This window comes from Mustela nigripes, chromosome X (assembly GCF_022355385.1).
Source record: "Mustela nigripes isolate SB6536 chromosome X, MUSNIG.SB6536, whole genome shotgun sequence".
NCBI classification, from domain to species: domain Eukaryota; kingdom Metazoa; phylum Chordata; class Mammalia; order Carnivora; family Mustelidae; genus Mustela; species Mustela nigripes.
In genome coordinates this window covers 33,050,640-33,065,266 of record NC_081575.1, presented here as the reverse complement: position 1 = coordinate 33,065,266, position 14,627 = coordinate 33,050,640, and the positions used below count along the sequence as shown (strand labels likewise).

Genomic DNA, 14,627 nt, shown 5'->3' with positions numbered 1-14,627 from the left:
AATAAATCTTCCAGTCTGAGGCTACTTTCTTAGAGAAAACGCTAATCTTTGAAGACATCTTTCAGATTTGGGGCAACACAAAGGTAGCTTAGTTACACCAAAATGCCTATTTTAATAATATTCATGAAAATGCAATTCTACCCAGATGCCCAGGTGGCTCAGCGTCTGCCTTCCCCCAGGTCATGATCCTGGAGTCCGGGGATCAAGTCCCTCACCAAGGAGCAGGGAGCCTGCTTCTTCTTCTCCCTCTGTCATCTTCCACTAGTGCTCTCTGGCTCTGTCTGTCAAATAAACAGATAAAATCTTTAAAAAAAAAAATGCAGTTTGACCTGGATTATACTGCTGAACTTGTTACCTAGAAATCTCAACTAGCATCCAAAGAGGTGCTTCCGTGTTTAAGGCACCTTTTTTTCTCTTGAGATCATGAGTAGGGCCCCGCTTGGACACCCTGAAGCTTTCAGACTATAGACCACTGCACTGCCATTAAAGTGATGTTTCTCGGCAACAAACTCTTGGCTGAAGTCTGACATCTGCAGCATTAGTGGTGAACAAAGACTTTTATTAACGTTTCAACGGAAGTTTCTCTGGTTGAGAAACAAGAAAGCAAAAAGAGGATATGCATAGGACTCTTAATATTTTGAGTCACTCTAAATTCCAAAACTTGAAAAATAAACTAAAGTAGAAAATTAAGTAAATGAGGCAAATATATCCATCCTCGAAAACGATGCTTCCTGAGTTCCTTCAGGAAATTGCTAAGTCTAAGTCTAAAAGCAGGTGGAGGTTTTCACAGACAAAAGTAAGGAGCACCAAGGGCACCTGGGTGGCTCAGTCAGTTAAGCGTTGGCCTCTGGCTCAGGTCAAGATCTCAGGATCCTAGGATTCAGCCCCGCCTCTCTGCCTACTTGTGTTATGTCTGTCAAATAAATAAATAAAATCTTTTCTAAAAAAAAAAAAAAAAAGTACCATATTTACTGTGTCTAGAAATTCTGTGCAAAGAATTCCAGAAACCATAGCAAACCTCCGGACAATTATTGGAAGTCAGAATCTCATTCTGGAGCCTATTGTCAATGTGTGTGGGTCAGGCTAACAGCAACATGTTGAAATATGTATTTTTGCGGCGACCCCAACCTGACCTGGTATGAAATCTCTCGTAACAGAAATGTAATGTTTCTGAAAGCACTGTTGTCCTCTCGTTTCTTTTTCACCTTCCTGTGCCTTTCATAAGTCCTTCTGGTTGGTTAATCATTAATAAATATTTAACGAGGCTTTTTTGCCAGTGCCAAATCCTTCTCCGCTTATCTAGCTTTTAGGTAGTCTATGGACTCCTCAAGGCCTTCCCATTTAAGTCCCGGTACTCACTACAGGTTAATTTCTTTAGGGAAGTTCATAATAGCAGATCAAGTGGGGGTTTCTTTACAAGAGCATTCAATTTTTCAGGTCACTCTTAATTTAGCATTTTTCCCAAAATGCGTGGGAAATGGTATATATTTGAACCAATTTTAAATTTGTAAAAAAAAAAAAAAAATCCAAGTACGCATTTCTTGAACCAAATAGTTACGACTGGAAAGGGAAAGGGCTTAGACTTTCTCTTGGACAGCTGTCCCACAAGCCAATCACTTGTCCTGACCCTGGAGAATCCCTCCAACTCTGGTCCTCCGAGCTGACCTGGAGTGAGCCAAAGGATTGGAATGCAGATATGCAGGGGAAACCTCCCCGTGTATTGACGCAAGAAGCTAGCTATGATATGGATGGAGGCAATCTCATGGGTAAAGAAGAAAAGGGACTCTGGGGAACAGAAAAGGTATTCTGGGAAGCAGGAGCATGTCTCCAAGTTTTCTCTGGTGGAAGGAGATTGATGAGAATTGACATCCATTTCCCAACGAAGGGAACGACGTTACTCCCACCATTCCTTCCCACCTCGACCTCTCACCGTTTTCCGCATGGACAACCCTAACCGACAGGTGATTTTGGCCAACAATTCACTTGGCACCAAGCCAAAGACCCGAGAGCCCCGTCCTGCCCATATTCTGCTCCCTAGACCTCCGAAGGGAAAAGGGAAAATTGCTAAGGTTTCACACCTGGGCTGATCCACGCAGACGAAACTGCTAGTAAATGGTCCTTCTTGGCCGAGACTCTCTTTACCATTCCGGGGAGAAACTGTACCCTCGGATTTAAATAGGGGCTTGGTGACTTTCAAACGCCCATTCCCAACATTCCTACCTTTCCATTTATTCCACTTTATTTTGTTTTATTATTGCGTATGATTCTGAGCCAGGCACCGTGGACTTCTAATCTCGTACTTTTTAGCCAGGGAGAGGGAGAAGCAGGCGCGAGGGACGGCTCTCCGCTCCCTGAGGCAGAGTTAGAGCCCCCATCCCTCCAGGGTGCCTGTCGATTCCTCTCCGGGCTCCCCACCCAGTTGATGTGACAGGCTCGCGGCCCAATCCCCTTCCAGGTTCCCAGGCCGACTGTGAGCACCACCCGAGCCAATGGCGGCGGCCGAGGGGCGGAGGGGGCAGGCGGGAGGGAGGGAGCGCTGGCTTTAGAACCACTGCCGCAAAGATTCCAAGAGGCAGAAGTTGTCTGGGTGCGTCGGTCGGAGGCTGTCGGGCCAGATCCGGGACTCTGCGACTTTATGTAAGTGCTTTGTGGGCACGCCAGGGCACGACGGGAGCGGATTCCTGGGGCGTGGGCAGGCGTGGGTCCAGCGGAGAGCATCTCCGGGAACCTCAGCCGGAACGTGCCCCGCGCCGGGGGACGCGGAGCGGAGAGGGGGCTGCAGAAATTTCGGTCCTGGCACCTTCGGCGCTAAAGCGGGTCGTTGGCATCCAGGATGGGTGGGATTGACAGTGTCCCCACGACCACCCGCCGCAAACACGTTTTCTGCTCTTAACCACCGGGATGGTGCTTTCTCGCTAGTTGCTCGTAACTTGTTGCTTACCTGAGGCTGCAGTCCTTGACGCCAACCCTTGTCCTTCTCCCCTTTCGTGGCGGCGGCCCCGGAGTGGAAACCGAGCGCCTAACTTCCCTGTGTCGTCCTTCCCCAGCTACTGCTACCCTCCCCTCAGCCCCCCGCCCTCTCCCGCCCCGGACTCAGGAAATCCCGGAGCCGGCAGCCTGCGACGCCTCCGGCCCCCGCTCGCCCGCCTCGGGTGACCTCTCGGGCACACGCCAGTTCCGGGGCTCTGAGCCGCTGCCTTGGCCCAGGGAAGGAGCCGGGCGGGCTCCGGCTGCCGGCCTCCCGCTTGCTTCCCTGGCCATTAGCGAGAGCGCAGCGATTGCACCGCGTCTCCCTATGAGTAAGCACTTTTTTCCCTTTCAGTAGCACAACATCTCCGGGCCACTGGGGCAGAACCTCTCGGTTCCCCATATCCCTGGACCCCTCTGTCCACTCCCTGCTCGGCTCCTCTGGCTCTGCAGCTCCGAGCGCGCGGTCGGGGCCGTGGCAGCCCGGAACCTCTCGGGGCTCCCGGGTACCAGGGCGGCAGGGGCGGTGGGAGGGGGGTGATCTCTCCTGCCCCCGCCCCCCAGCTGCACTTGCCGCTGTTTACTTTCCTCCACCCGCAGTACTTAAGCGCTCCAATAAGAGGCGGGGGGACGCTGACCACCCCCGCCCTGGCTTCCTTCCAGTCCCAAAGTTGCCGCCGTCGCCGCTACTGCTGGTAGCGCGCAGGCGGCTCCACCGGCCCGGCTCCAGGACTGCAGAGGATCCCAGGCTTGGGAGGTGGAGTGGGGTTAATGCTATCTGACATTTGCCCGACGCGCTCGCCGCGGCTTCTTGCTCCCCGCCGGATCTGCACACCATCCCCAGGGGTGCAGGTTGGGCTTAGAACTAACTCTTGGAGAGCCTCGCCATTTAGGATCCGATGGAGGGGATGCTGGGGGTGCCCGACCTGTTAGGAGGGAAGGGGTGGGATGGGGAAGAGAGCCGGGCTAGCCCCACAGCAGGTAGAAAACGTAAAGAGAAACGGCAAGCTCCTGAGAAGTAAGCACTCGGGCCACTTTAATGATGTCACAATGTGTTTGGGAGCCTCAACTGGATCCTGGAGATGTGGTTTCCAGTGAATTCCAGCGAAGTGGCCTAAGTCCCACACTTGCTGATTGGCATCACGTGCCCCAAGTCTCTGATGCCCCTAGGGTAATGGTCACATGACTTCTTTTGCCTTGAAAACTGGAATGTAATGGCTGAAGCCCATTTTCAAAAAACTACCACAATAAAAAAAAAAAAAAAAAAAAGAAAGAAAAGAAAAGAAAGAAAGAAAAAGAAAAGGAGAGGGAGAGTGTGAACTAGCCTCTACTCCAGGGAATTCTACTTGGACTTGTAGAAAGGTAACAGAAAGGGAATTTGGTGCTCTGATTTTATAAAAAAAAAAAAAAAAACAAAAACGGGAGCTGTTTTTAAAATAAGGGCTTGAAATCTGTTTGTGCCAGACATATATCTCCCTGGTGGCTTTCCTGAATTTAAGAAATATCTTACTATTTTCTGAGAAAATCGACCTTTAATTCACACACACTTCATCCCTAGATGATAGTTTTGAAGCCATAGTCCGTGAGATAGTGTTAAAAAAAAAATTAGGATTTACCCATATTCCTGGTTCTGGCCTATATTCTAACTGAACTGTTCTCTTTATTAGGCATCTACTTGAAGGTGGTGGATCATTTCTTGACTAAAATTAACCACCGGTTATTTGTGGTTTGCAATTAATTGGATCAGAAATGAGGCACAAGAACAGTGGATTCTAAATCTGACCAATCGAACTGGTTGGGTTTTGCCTGTCAATATCTCGATGAATAACGAGAGACCCCCCGAAACAGCTCTGGTGATGACCAGGACCGGCCCATGTGGCCCAAGTTAAGATTGCTGTTGGAAAAAGGTGGCAGTTCTGGTATTCAGATTATATTTTGCAGAGTATAGAAATGGGCAGAGGAGTCTCTGAGGTCAGAAGTTTAAAAGCTTTACTTATTTACAAAAATGGATGCAGTTGATACATATTCAGCCTTGAAACTAGGGCAGCTATAAATGAAATGGAGAACATTGAAGAGATGTTGGGTTTGTATGCATTAAGCAAAACAAAACAAAACAAACCCTCCGTCTACTGCCGCAGCTTCGGAATGACTTGAGCACTCCATTTTTGTGCTGGGCTGGGGTTTCTGAGCCTAAGTACTAGAACTCCTTGAAAGCATAGCGTTCTGACCTCAAGGCTAGCCTTGTGGCACAGATTTGCTCAAAGTGGAATTAAGCAGCACCTGAGTTATTGAGATTAACTACACTGGTAAATAGAACCCCCTAGTGGAAGTGAGGTGATCATAGAATTTTAGATTGAACTCCTAATACATATTGTAACCTCAAGAGAGAATACAGCTAACTATCAAATGAGGTTAAAGTGGAAGGGAGATAAGCTCTTCTTGAAATATTATTAACTCATGTCAAAACAGGATCATCACTAAGCTCTTAGTCTGTGGAACATTTTCTTGTCTTCCAATGTCCACTCATTTAAAACCACTGACTTTGTTACTGAATTAATGGGGGGGTATCATTTAATGAACTCGGGTTTTTATTAAGATTAGGGGGTTGTGAGTCTAATTCTTAATCTCTACTGTTAGATCTAGCAATTTATCAACCTCTCTCTTTACCCGGGGTGGGGAGCCAAGCAAATTATGCTCTGCCTTGACGTAGTACAGACAATCAACACTGAAGTCCAGGGTCTCCAGTCTGATGCCATCATTTAGATTGCATTGCTAAAAATGTCTGGGCTTATGACATTTGGGGTAGAAGGATTAATTATAACTGGTGAGTAATATTTTGGTTGAGATTACATCTCTTCTACAAATGGTTACATGCACATTAGACTTGACTATTTATACTGGCAGAATGTCAGTATCCAAGGCACTATCAGAAACCAAATGAAATTTTGCTCCTATGCAAACCACATGACTGTTGCTGAAAAGAAGGGGTAGCTTGGCCATGTTGCCTGAGAACTAAAGTGATTCTTTCTGGTGAAACTGACAAGGCAAAAAAGGAAGAAAGTCCACTTTCCATTATTCCATGTTCTGTTTTAGACATCATTTCTGCTTGCCTTTCCAAGAAATAGACTGACGTGATAGTCTTACCACATATGATCAACTCCGGAATCTGCTGTTGTGTATCGCGAGCACCATCTAGGCACCATGTGAATGCTAAACTCTTCTTGCTGTTCAGCACAGATTCCAAAAGTAGCTGGCATAAAACTGAAACTAAGTGTCTATCGGTACATGACAACTCCGGTGTCTGTTTTTAAAATCATTTCATATTTGCTCAGTGATAATTTTTCTGTTGGTTAAAAGTAATGCAGAGAGGGAAGAATTTGAGCTGTGAAACTAATAAAACACAGTTTGAACAAAAACAACTAGATCGTGGTTTGAGTCCATGTAATTTCTCTAGAGAGTGATCTACCATATATATACATATATATACATATATATACATATATATGTATATATATGTTCGTTTAGTGTGTTGGGAGGTTTCAGAAGCTTTTTAGATACATTACACGGTTGGAAGTTCTTTTTTTTTTTTTTAAGATTTTATTTATTTATTTGATTGAGGGAGAACAAGTGGGTGGAGGGGCAGAGGGACTCCCCACTGAGCAGGGAGCCCAAGGTGGGGCTCTGGGGCTCATTCCCAGGCCCCCAGGATCATGAACTGAGCTGAAGGCAGACCAACTGAACCACCCAGGAACTCCCTGGAAGCTGTTTTAGATACCAATGGTTGGGACTGGCTGTTTTTAGTTATGGTACAACTTTGGTTACAGTTATGGCTTAGAAATATAAAATACTGTCTAATCATGAAATGTCAGTCTCAGAAGATCCTAATTTTGGGGGCCAACTCACTGTAGTTATGAAGGTAAGGCACTGTCAAATTCAATATGTTTAGTAATATCTAATTTGCCTTAATCTTGGCACTTGAAAGACAAATGTTAGTATAAAATGTTTTAGGGATGAAAATACATTCTTTTAAGTGAAAGTTGAAATACTAAGGGAAAACCATATTGGCCTTGCTTTCAGAAGAAATAAGTTTTAGACAAGGCTATGCTACTGCCTTATAGTTCGACCTAGAGAAAGTCACTTAAAATTATTATACTGATAATTAACATCGAGTACATTATGCATCTTGTCATTCGTACAAGTGAGAGCATGGCTCAGGGTTTTTGGTTTGCCGGGATTTTTGTTTCCCCCAGTAGTCATAGTCTGGCTTATTTCAGTTAATATTAGTTGATTTTTTCAAATTTTAATGCACCTGTGTAGAACCAAGCTAACTACTTTGTTAGCAAATTGGTAGCCGTGCAGGAAGACGATCACCAGTGGCCTATTCCATGACTCATGTTAGTTCTTTAAAATATAGAGGCACCATGAACATCACTCCTTAGCGAGGACTTTGGTGCATTAAACCTACCGATTTTGTGTTACAAGAAAGCTTAATTTTTCTTAACGGTCTAGATGTTGTTTGAGGATAAGGAGGGAGTGTCGTTTATTGGAAAAGGCATCAAATGTGGAATCCGAGGGCTTGGCGTCCTCTGCAGTTTGGGCATATAGGCCATCATCGGTAAATCACACAAGCTCTCCTGTGTCCGTGTTTGGATTTTGCTTTATCAAGCCATCTGTTTCCAATCTGTATATGTCACAGCCATGCTGAAAGGATAAGTGAGCCTTGGCTCTTAGCAGACAGGTGCTATATAAACTCAAAGTACTGTCGTAGTCTGTCATTGACACACTAAAACTTTAACAGGAGCTTGCAGAAATGGCACAGTCCTCATCACTTAAATCTCGCCCCCATTTGTACTCGCCTGTAGAGACTCTCCAGCTATCCACGTTTACAAGCAAAGGAGAAATAAAGCCAGGCATAATCTATTTCTGGCTGATAACAAGAATAAAAACCTATATGTAATGCTTGCTTATAATTTTTTTCCCCCTCAAATGTTGTGCCAGATAGCCTGTGAAAGCCATTCCTGTGATGGGTTTTGTTTTTTTTTCCCCTCCTCCTGAAGTAACTACTGAGCAGTATTTTAGTGTTTGTTGGTAATCTTACAGAATCCGTTGGCTTATTCTACTTCATTCTTAGTTTTGTGTCTGCCCATATTGGGAGGTCTTGTGTAAAACTCCCAAAAAGCAAGTGCTTCTCCTTATAATTGCCCTTTAAAGAAGTGCGGGTTTGGAAAAGCTCCTAATGGAGGAGATAATCTGTATATTTAACTGGTATGCCCTCATTAACACAGAAAAGATGAAAAGTTAATGTAGATCTGCATTTGAGAAGCCTATTGGATAGCTGGCTGCCAGAGGGGTCCTTTTCAACTCCCACCCTTAAAACTGTTAACCTTGGATTAATTTCCAGTGTTTATTGTCATCTGGCCAATTCTATGATGGTTCATTAACTCTGTCATTCTTTGAGTTACCATGCCTTTTATCTCGTTGGTTAAAATTATGTTCTTATTTATTAAATTCCAGTATAGTTAACATAGAGTGTTCTATTAGTTTCAGCTGTACAATAAAGTGATTCAATACTTCTATACATTATTCAGGGCTCGTCACCATTAAATGTACTCTTTTTTTTTAAAGGATTTTATTTTTTTTTATTTGCCAGAGAGAGAGAGAGAAAGTGCAAGCAGGGGGAGGGGCAAAGGGAGAGGGACTCGATCCTAGGACCCTGCAATCATGACTTAAGCCAGAGGCAGACGCTCAACCAACCGAGCCACCCAGGCGCCCCCATAAATGTACTCTTAATCCCCTTCACCTGTTTCCCCCATCCCTCCTCTGGCGACCACCAGTTTGTTGTCCACATTTAAGAGACTTCTCTTTCATTTCTCTTTTTTCCTTTGTTCGTTTTGTTTCTTAAATTCCACACATGAGTGAAGTCATATGGTATTTGATAGTATTTGTGAAGATATCATTGGTAAAGTGATAGTGCTGAATTGAAATAAGCAGAAACATCTGAGAGAAAGAACTTTTCAAATAACTTGGTATCATGTGACTAGTTCTGAAGAGTGGGTTCCTTTTGCTCATAGAAGTCAATTTCTTTTATAAAGTCTGAGCTCTTCTTTCTGCTGTCTTTGGTTTAAAAGATTCAGTAGCAAGTTATTTTTTGTAATCTTGTAGTGCTTTTTTTGAAAAGCAAACTCTGATTCTTTTAAGCTGCTTGTAGATATGTAATTTTTATATAATATATATAGTTTTCCTCTTCAATAAAATAAAATTTGTGAGGTCAGTATAATAGTTTTGAATATTTATTATATAGTCTAATTACGTAGAGTTGCACTCAGATTGACATTCTGCTGTTGACACTGAGTAATACATTATCTTTCATAGACTAATGTAATCTGTAGGCTTTTTCTCTGTATTTCTTAATCAGCTTGTGTACTTCCAGTTTTGTCATTTCTTATCATTCTTTTTGACATTTGGGAGCTTGTATTTCAGGTCAGGGAGAATTACCATTATAGACTGCATAGTGTTTTCTAGAAGTGAACATGATGGGAAATTCTACAATGGTCAATATTTAGTTAAAATATTGGTCAAAATTTAGTTAATCTACTAGAGAAGTATCTTAAGTAGCACACAATTAAAATGTTTTTAACCACTTCGCTTTGAGTTAAAAAATACAAAATCATTGTAAACACGTTAGAGGAAAATATAAGAGGATTTATAACGAAGAAAATTAAAATTATTCATAATTGTACCACCTGCTCATTTTTTTATCTATTTCCAGTGTAAAAGTTACATATTCTAAAAGTTGGAATCATACAGTTTGTATTCCATTCTTTTCACTTACTACTACATGTTTTCATGTAATCAAAAATTTTTTTAAAGATTTTATTTATTTGAGAGAGTGCACATGAGCTGGGGGAGGGGCAAAGAGAGAAGGAGAAGCAGACTCCATGCTGAGCAGGGAGCTGGGAGGGGAGGCTGGATCCTAGGACCCCAAGATCACAATTTGAGCAGAAGTCAGATGCTTAATGAGCTGAGCCACCCATGTGCTCCTGTAATCAAATTTTTTTTTAAGATTTAATTTATTTATTTGACACAGAGAGAGCAAGAGAGGGAACACAAACAGGGGGAGTGGGAGAAGGAGAAGCAGGCTTCCCACTGAGGAGGGAGTCTGATGTGGGGCTCGATCCCAGGACCCCGGGATCATGACCTGAGCCGAAGGCAGACACTTAACCACTGACCCACCTAGGTGCCTTTGTAATCGAAAATTTTTTAAATTACTATATGATATTCCATATAATGGGTATTTAATAACTTCTTTCACTAATTCTAGGTTGTTGCAAGTTTATATTGTTTCCGTATCTTATAGATAATGCTTCGGTGAATATCCTTGCAAAAACCATTTTGCAACTCTGATTATTTCTTTGAGATAAAGAATAGAAGAGAAATTGCAAGGTTTTTGTTTTTAAAGATGAAGTTCTTTGACAGTCTCTGAAATTTAAACATGGGCTTAAGCAAAAATAGGCCTTGATTTCAAACAGTGGTATTCCCAAAAAAAAAAAAAAAAAAAAAAAAAGACTGCTCTTTATATAGTGTATGGTATTTGACTCTAAACTGAAGCTAGTTTAGGTAAAGTATATGTCTTGGAAATATTTTGGTTTCCTCTGATCTACTTAACAGGTGCAAAGCAGGATAAAGGAGAATCCTGTGGGGTATACAATCATAGGAAGTCTATTTTTTTCAAACGGAACTGTTAATGGGGGAAGGGAGGCAGGTTTTGTTTTTAACTTGCCTTTAGATTTTAGGTTGCTTTAAAACTCAGTTCAAGTATACAGGGCTTATTTGTGACCATAAACATTCAGTATCCTAAAGGAACTTTCAGTCCTGGAGTTGATTAAATGAATGTGTTTCTTGATAGGGTTTTTTCCGTCTCGCCCAAGACAGAGTGTTATAAAAGAAATCAACATTAAATTACCTTAAATTACCTTGACATCAGTCAATAAATTCGAAGTTTTATATTTCATTCACATTGCCTAAATAAGCAGAGATCCAACAGTGGTAGAAACTCTGATACTCCCACTTATTTTGTGCCTAAGTTCGGTGTATGGTGACTCACCAAATTGCAAACACTTAACAAATATTTTGTAGATTTGAATGGCTTGTTGTACACTGCATGTCCCTCTCAAAATTCAACCCATGCTGTTTCCCAGACCCTTCCCTGATATTTCTCTCTTTCCACCAGGTCACCAGTCTCTATAAGGTCCATGTTGGTCTGGGTATAGCATGATGACCCGGAAGTGATATAGAAAATTTGTCTGACCTGGGGCGCCTAGGTGGCTCAGTCAGTTAAACCTCCGGGCTCTTGGTTTCAGCTCAGGTCATCTCTGGGTCCTTAGATTGAGCCCCACATTGTTGGGCTCCACACTCAGAGGGGAGTCAGCCTGAGCCCTCTCCCTCCCCCTCCTCCTCCCCCCACTCATGCACATACACTTTCTCTCAAGTAAATAAATCTTTAAAAAAGAAAATTTGTCTGACCTGAAACTCATTCCTACCACCTTCTTTTTTTTTTTCAATGATCATCTACAATTATGCTTTATTGTCAGAATGGATTTTAGCATAAAATATGGGTTCCAAAGGCTTTGCTGTTTACCATCTCTGTGACATTAGGGAAGTTCTGAAACTTTTCTAAACCTCAGTTTCACCATCTCTCAAATGGGGCTAATACCACTTGTTTTCAGTGTTGTCCTTCAAATCAAATGAAAACATATATAAAGAAGCTAGCAGATTGTAGGTGCTCAATAAATACTCCCCTTTTATAGGTCAGTGAACGTTGCCTTAGATGACCTTGTTAGGTATGTATATCCTTCTGTTCTTTTTCCTCTAATTCAAACACTTTTTCCTTACGTATCACCATTCAAACTAAGATCGTTTATTTTTTCTGCTTTATTTAATGACATTATAAAAATATTGCTTTCTGTTGCTTTTTATTATGGATAGGGAAGATTTTAACAAAGTTCCAGGTTGAAGAAGATTCTTGACTTAGCTAGGAAACCCGTTTACCAGTTCAGTTATCCTTTTGTGAGGCTATGCCACTTGAAGGCTTAAAGAATTTGCCCTCAAAGGAAAATTGGAAACATTATTCATACATTATAAACCCTCTGCTATTAACAAATACAGCTTCGATAATGGTGAAAGGTAGTGATAGGTAATGTTGTTCCTTGATTTGGGAGAGGGGACAGAGGAAAAAAAGCTTCAAAGTCTTCAGTGTTTCTATAGTAGGAGAAATAGAAATGTGAATGTTAAGAAGTTTACCTTTATAAAAACAAGAAACAACAGAAAATAAATTAGTGAGAACTTAAAGTGTTTGGGAAGACCGAGGGTTATAAATGAAATCAACATTTTCCCAAGAGGACATGTAGCCTTTAGAAATGGGTGAATCCAAAACACATTAATCTTAAATTTATGATGCCCTTAGTTTCCTCTAGTGGAGGTTTTCAAAAGCAAAAACCAGGAAATGATGAAGGACACTGACACATTCTACAAATATTCTGAGCAGTTTGTGGGTCTCCAGTTTAAAGCTACAGTCGAAATCATTTTTACAAGTGGCTATGAATAATGAAAATGTCGTATTTTATCTTATAATAACTAAAAAACAAAGATAGCCGAATTATCATTAGTATAGATAACCAAAAAGTAATACTGATAGATTTGCATGTTTTAAAATGTATGCCAACCCACATATTTGGTGTCTGATCCTAAGTCAAAGTGTTCCAGCATTTTTTTTCCTAGAAAAAAAAAAGGAAACTAGAATATATTTATAAGTGTAAGCCAAAGATGGGAAACTTCCCTAACCAGAGATTTGTGTAAAGAGAAGGATGGTATGTCAAATCAAGTACCTCGAAATATGTAAGAATCACATAAAAGAAGTCCTCTAGGCCATTTATAAATAGATGTAAACTCAAGAAAGCTTTCGAATGTGCCCAAAGTTGCCAAGTATGTATTGAAATAGTATGAACTACAGATGAAGTACTAGTTAACCAGGGATAGTAACGCAGACAATGCCTTAATTACTCTGTGGCATGGTTTCCTCATTCAATGAAATGAAATGTCCAACAAAGACTGCTAGGTGCCCTCGCTGTAAAGGTGGGTAAGAGACACCTGCAGTCTAGTAGAACAAAAAACACAAAATATTGGATGTCACGAACCCTAAAAATATCCTTTACATGTAGAAAATGAACTTAAATATGGCCCTTTTTCTCGACATAAAATAATTTCTAAATTTAAACCGTGTGTGAACAAAGACATTCATTTATAACCCAATATAATCAAATCTAAACTAAGAACAAATCAAATTTAAACATTGTTATTTCTTTGCAATAATTATTGCATCCCAAAAAAAGTGCCCACTATGAGTTAATTTTACTTAAATAGAACATTGCTCAGCCTATAAATGAAGGTCAGCAGACAGCAGTGTCTTGGAATAAAATAGCCCTTTGGCAAGAAAATGAGCCACACCCCATTTAGTTTTTACAAAAATAAAATTCTTTCCAGCTTTACTAAATTGTAGATGTTGTGCACAGCGCAGAGTTCTGCGGTAGCTGGATCTGCAGCTGTGGAAACAGCCGTGTGTGCAGAAGCCCTGGAAAACGCTGATAAGCCATGACTTGTACCTGCGGCTCTTGTACTTTCTGTAACACGGTGTTGCTGTGAATTTTATCTGACTCAATGGCAGGAGCAAGTAACTGCACCAGAATTTCCTCCCTTGAACTTCTCAATCGATTGTCACAGATGTTAAAAGGAGCAGGAAAAGCCAGGATTCCAAATCCCATCTTTCCATTTTGGTGGGAGGGCATCAGATGCTCTTTGGACGGTGTCTGGAGGTACCAGGGAAAGACCTGTGCTTCTGGGGATAGAGGAAAAGGAACCCCGAGGGGAAGCCCCTTTCTTCTAGCTCCTTGCACTGTACCTGGCATGAGCCAGGTCTCCATATATACATTTAAAAGAGCGAAAAATAATTGGCCATGAATGGCCTTGGTCAATAAAGATTAAATTGTGAAAACCTAACCAGCAAATTCGTAACTGATGAATCACACCGAATAAAATACAGAATGGTGTGAACCCTACAAGAAGACTAGGCAAATGATTTCCCTGGTCTTCTCTCTCTTTCAGCGGCTTTAAATCAGTGGTCAGGAGTGAATGTCATGGATGGCCCTTGCATTGTGATAACTGCTTAATTTCAGGCTCAAAGAAGAAAGTGGGACATACTAATTTTTTTTTTATGTGTTGCAGCAGTTTTATTAAGTGAAGTGTAGAGTTACAGCAGATTTTGGTATATTCAGAGATATGTACAACCATCACCATGGTCAATTTCAAAAACATTTTCATCCCCTCAGAAAAGAAACCTCATATTCTTGAGCTATCACACTCTCCCCAGCCCCCTACCTCCCCGTTCTTAAGCAACCCCAATCTACTTTCTGTCTCCAGCAATTTCCCCCATTCTGGATTTCCATATGAATAGAACATATAGACACGTGGTCTTTTGTGATGGGCTTCTTTCACTTAGCATAGTGTTTTCAAGGTTCATTCACACTGAAGCATGGACAAAGACATCATTCCTTTTTACATAATAATAATTATGCATAATGTTCCTTTGTATGAATGTACCTTGTTTT

At 41.7% G+C, this 14,627-nt stretch overlaps 1 protein-coding gene across 2 annotated transcripts in view; it reads left to right on the top strand.

The window, feature by feature from the left end:
• The first annotated feature begins 2,537 nt into the window (after positions 1–2,537).
• The window catches only part of PLS3 (plastin 3), an 84,283-nt gene continuing 72,193 nt past the window's right edge, over positions 2,538–14,627 (top strand). For both annotated transcript variants that reach the window (XM_059386336.1, XM_059386340.1), the window contains exon 1: positions 2,538–2,637. The gene's annotated coding sequence lies outside the window, so the exon portion shown is untranslated. The remainder of the gene's footprint in view (positions 2,638–14,627) is intronic.